The sequence below is a fragment of the Crocuta crocuta genome, unplaced genomic scaffold (genome assembly GCF_008692635.1).
Source record: "Crocuta crocuta isolate KB4526 unplaced genomic scaffold, BGI_CrCroc_1.0 scaffold95, whole genome shotgun sequence".
Classification (NCBI taxonomy): domain Eukaryota; kingdom Metazoa; phylum Chordata; class Mammalia; order Carnivora; family Hyaenidae; genus Crocuta; species Crocuta crocuta.
This window is the reverse complement of record NW_027530971.1, coordinates 14,758,591-14,764,107: the sequence shown is the minus strand read 5'-3', so window position 1 is coordinate 14,764,107 and position 5,517 is coordinate 14,758,591. Positions and strand designations below refer to the sequence as shown.

The following is a 5,517-nucleotide window of genomic DNA, read 5'->3' as shown; positions in this document are numbered from 1 at the left end:
TTCTTCTATTTGAGAAGGAACAAGGGGGAAGGATGGGGGTGGGGTGGGGGTGGGGAGGTGACCAGAACCTTATAAAACAAAGACCCTTGCCTATAGTCAGGGGTATTCACTTTCGAATGCCCCTCTCTGCAAAAAGAGCTTTCATACTATTCTTACTTTCTGATCTTCTACTCTAATAAACTTTTGCCTGCTGCTCATTTTATTTGGGTCTACCTCTTCATTCTCCAAAGCGGTGAACAATAAATCCTGGGTAGTGAGGTAAAAAAGAAAATCCTACAACACTATAATGTTTATCATTGATTATGTCATTATTATGACTCTCACGTTTTGTACCGAATGCCCAGCACCTAGCGCAGGGTAGCGTGAATGATCTTGGAGCTTTGTTTTTCTCATCTCTAAAAACAGATGAAAACGATCGATCCACAGGGGTATTGGGAAATTCAATGAAATAGTGAGTGTTAGAACAACTGGCATACAGTAGGCATCTAAGATGTTAGTTCTTCCCTCCTGTTAGAAAACAAAGTTCAGCTGAGTTAACTCAAAGATCTCTTTGGCTTTATTCAACAGTTTGTGAATCAGGTAGCACCCCATGTGACAAACAGAAAGTAGCCCCAAGGAGCTGTACAAAAGCAGAAGTTTGGCAGAAGGAGTCAGAAAAAAGAAATTTCTAGCAAAAAGTAGATTATTTCAGGCAAGGTCACCTTCCTTTGGGGAAAGCAGGAGTCTGTTAGGCAGATTACTTTATTAGTATGGATCAGGTAATTCCAGAGTGACTGGTTAGAGATTACATTCCTGGAGAGGCCGAAAATCCATTTGGGGCCTATTTCTTTTTTTAACACTCTTTGGAGAACCCACTTATGATTATTAGTGCTGAATGGAATAGATTATAGCTGAGGCTTTAAGGCTGTTTGCTCAACGCACTATTCTACAAAGTTTCTGATATTCTTGAAGATTGAGAATTTAGTCTACTTTTCTTTCCCCAAGTCCAAAGGCTGTCTTCTGTTCACTTTTTAACTTTGTTCTGGTGACCCACTTCAAAGTCTCTAATAATTGTACCTGACTTCCTGTGGATAGCATATTTTTACATTTTCTTTAATCAGTTTGATGCTGAGAATGAAAATGATATCACTGTAGACCGAACTTAATATTGTAAGAAGGTCATGGGTGGTTGAATGGGTTTCAAAGGTACCTTTACGGACTCTCTTTTCCTGGAATTCTTTAGAAGAGAGTAAGAACATTGTCTTGTGATGATTTCTTCTCATCTTTTGTGAAATCCAGGCTGATGTTAGCAGGTGAAGCAAATTCAGAATTTTATTTGTTGCCTTCCCAGTTGGGGCTAACCTGGGACGGGTGACTGCCATTCAGATTTAAAGTATAGGAGTAGGGAGACAGGAGTGCTGATGCATAGGGGCACATGGACCCCAATGTTCATAGCAGCACTCTCAACAATAGCCAAAACATGGAAAGAGCCTAAGTGTCCATCAAGTGGTGAATGGATCAAGATGTGGTTTGTCTATACCATGGAATACTACATGGCAATGAGAAAGAATGAAATCTGGCCACGTGTAGCAACATGGATGGAACTTGAGGGTGTTATGCTGAGCAAAATAAGTCAGGCAGAGAAGGACAGCTACCATATGTTTGCACGTATAGGAGGATTAGGAGGAACTTAACAGAGGATCCTGGGTGAGAAGAAGGGAAAAAATAGTGGGGGAGAGGGAGGGAGGCAAACCATGAGAGACTCTTGAATGCTGAGAACAAACTGAGGGCAGATGGGGTTGGGGGGAAGGGGAGGGGGGTGATGGGCATGGAGGAGGGCACTTGTGGGGATGAGCGCTGGGTGTTATATGGAAACCAACTTGACAATAAACTGTTAAAAAAAAGAAACAACAGTAATGATGACATCAGCTGTTAACTAATAAAAAAATTTTTAAAAAAAGTATAGGAGTAGGACTTGCCATTAACAGTCTTTCCTTTCATGTGCTGGCAAATAGAAGCTGCCTCAATATGAGGGCAAGGGCAAGGGCAAGGGCTACCAGCTATTTAGGTTTGCCTGGGAACTGCCTGGGGCACTAGTCTTTCAGCTTTAAAACCAGAACTATCTTGGGAAAACTGGGGTGAATTGGTTGGCTATCTGTGGAGTGGCCTGCTGAAGGAATTAAAGTCACAGTCAAGCAAGCATTAATAAGCATGCTTTTCTGTTGTTTTAAGGGACACAGGAAACTCTAGAAGTTAAAACTGCTTTTAAATTTTTTTTGTGAAAGTTTTTGAAAATTAATTTCACTTCTAAAGCCACCAGACTAAATATAGGAGGACTCATATAAATGCCATTGCTTTTGCGCCACTTGGAAACTTAGTGACAGTCACTTGGAAACTAATGGTATTGTGTTGTAAAACCCAATCTTGTCTTTTCTGCACCTGAATGGCTACAGCTAGCCAATTTATGTGACCCACTTTCTAGCATTAATCATTTTCACTGATAGGTTGTGAATAGTTCATCTTTGAAATATTTTTTTTCTAGTTAAACACCAACACTAGAACTGATATTCTCATTGATGAATTTTGAAAATAGGTCAGTTTCGAAAGAAAGGGCCTTAACTCAACATGAATTCTGTATAATCACTTACATCTCACAAGGTAAAATTTAAACTTATTTGAATATGTATTTATGCCTATCTTATTCCCAAAAGTATGTGAAGTGGCTTGCAAAAATACATACTTTTTTTTATAAGTTTCTTTTTAAAGTTTAGGTAAAAAAAATATCAAGGCAAAGGAACAGTAAAAATGGTCTAATAAAATGAAATCAGGAAAAAGTATCTAGAAATGTGTGATCTAAAGACCTTGCACAGTTTTTATGATGGGACGCAGACTTGATTCTGGGCTTTCCAGTTACCAAGGAAACATGGAAACATACCAAGCTGTTAAGTCATGGTGTCGGCAGGTAAAATAAAAGATAATGCAGTTTTTTTCTTAGCAATGAAGGCTGGGAGAAATTTCTCAGCAGGCCTTCATAAAGGAGCCCCTGAGTGATTGGCATCTGCTCCATCAGCACCCCCTAATCTATACAGTTTCAAGGTTTTGTAGAGATAGCGCCCCTCAGTGTACTCAGAGGGCATAACAACCAAGTACCAATAAGACATTGCTACCTTTGATGCAGTGGTCCTTCCCTGGGGCTGTGCCTCAGTCTCCTGGCAAGTGTTTTAGCATTTAGATTTCTAGATCCCAGCCCACCTCTACTAAATCAGCATCTCTGTACTTTTGCAAAGCTCCTGGATAGTCTTGATAGAGAATCACTTATTTAGAGTTTTTTAAAAAAGCTATTCAAAGAGGAAACTGAAATGTCCAATAGATATTTGGAAAACGTAATTCAGTCTCACTGGTATTATCATGAGTATGCAAATGAAAACAATGACGAGCTACTAGTTCACACTGATTAGATTGGCAAAAATATTTAGCAGTAGCCAGCAGTGTTGAAAATGTGCATACTCTGTGACCCAAACAATTCCACTTCTAGAGAAATTCTTGTTCATGTGTACAAAGACATACAATGAGGATGTTTATTGCAGTGTTCTTTGTAATGAGGAAAAAATGGAAAGTACCTATATTCCATTAATGGTGGTATGAGCAAATCAATTTATGATATGGGTTGAATTGTGTCTCCTCCCCCAAAATATATGTCTAAATCTCAACCAATATCTGTGAATGGGACTTTATTTGGAAATAGAGTCTTTGCAGACATAATTAAGTTAGGGAGCTTGAGATGAGATGATCCTGGATTAAGGGTGAGGCCTAAATCCAGTGATGAGTGTCCTTATAAGAAACAGAAAAGAAGACATAGAGACACACAGAAGTGAAGGCCATGTGAAGACAGAGGCAGAAGGGATTGAGATTGGAGTGACGCATCTTAAACCAAGGAATGCCTGGGATTACCAGCATCCACCAGAGGCAAGAGAGAAACATGGAATGGAGTCTCTCTCAGATCTCTCAGTAGGAACCGGTCCTGTCAATGCAGTGATTTCAGATTTCTGACACCAGAACTGGGAGAGAATACATTTCTGTTGTTTTAAGCCATCCAATTTGTGATCATTGCTTATGGCAGCCTTAGGAATCTAATAAAATGGAGATCTTACCCCCCTCAAACCACAGGGATACCCAGAAGAGGGCTATGAAGTTCTCCCTCCACCAAGAGAGTGGAAACATGGAGCTAATAATCTTCCACAGTGTGTCTGGAGCAGTTTTGTCCTGATTTGAGGCTAACAGAGCCTTTGGAGACCATGTGGTCCAACTCCTCCCATTTTAAAGATGAGGAGTCCCAGGCAAGGGAAATGACCTTTCCAATATCCTATTGCTAATAAGGAGCAAGGTTGGATTTGAACCCAGTCTGACTCCAGAGTCTGTTCTTTTCACCTTATCTGTGGCACTGGCACCAGAATACATCCTCTCAGATCAAAATGGCAGCATGGACTGTAGGAAGGAGCTCAGATGCTGGAATCAGAAGACTTGAGTTAGTCTTTGCTCTCCCATGCTCTGGCAGTGTGGCAAGCAAATGGCTCTTAACTTCTCTAACCCTTAGATTCTTTTTCCTGACAGTGAGGCTAACCTTTCTCCCAGAGCACCTGAAACTCTGGATTGTAAAGCTCCAGTGCTCCAGTGAGATAACATATGTGAAGAGGTCTTTATTAAACTGTAAATCACTGTACATATAGTGTTATCATCATCATCTAATCGAGCTTCCGACTAGGAATGTGAAAACTTAGAAAGTATGGTAGGCAGAATTCTAAGATGACCCCTAATAACCTTCCTCCATGTATAATCTTCATCCTTTGAGTGAGGGTGGGACCTGTGAATATGATGAGCTATCACTCTCATGATTATCTTACATTAGATGGCAAAAGGAAGATTTCCCTGGGTGGGCCCGAACTAATCAGGAGAGCCCTTTAAAAGTATTTTTCTCTGGCTGGGTTGCGGAAGAAGTCAGACAGATGTGCTTTGGCTGGTCTGGAAGAGAGCAAACCGTCCACCTTTGTGAACTGCCCTTGGAGATCACTATGGCAAAGAACTGTGGGCAGTCTCAAGTTGCTGAGTATGGTCCTTGGCCAATAACTTTGAGGAAAATGAGGACCTCAGTCCTATCACTTCAGGGAGATGAATTCTTCCATACAGTGAATTGGAAGATGGCCCTGAGCCCAGACAAGACTGGCAACCCTAGCAACACCTGCATTTCAGCCTTGTGATAATCTGAGGAGAACATCCAGTCATGCCATGGTGGATTACCAACCTGAAGAGCTGCAAGCTGATAATGGGTGTCATCTGGAGCCACTGGGTTTGTGTTATTTCTTTTGTGCAGCAATAGAAAATGAATGCAGAGGGGCGCCTGGGTGGCTTAGTCGGTTAAGCGTCCGACTTTCGCTTAGGTCATGATCTCGTGGTTCGTGGGTTCGAGCCCCGCGTCGGGCTCTGTGCTGACTGCCAGCTCAGAGCCTGGAGCCTGTTTCAGAGTCTGTATCTCCCTCTCTC

The 5,517-nt window shown here is 41.4% G+C and overlaps 1 protein-coding gene across 1 annotated transcript in view; it reads left to right on the top strand.

The window, feature by feature from the left end:
* The window catches only part of TTLL11 (tubulin tyrosine ligase like 11), a 233,162-nt gene that overhangs the window by 26,185 nt on the left and 201,460 nt on the right, over positions 1-5,517 (top strand).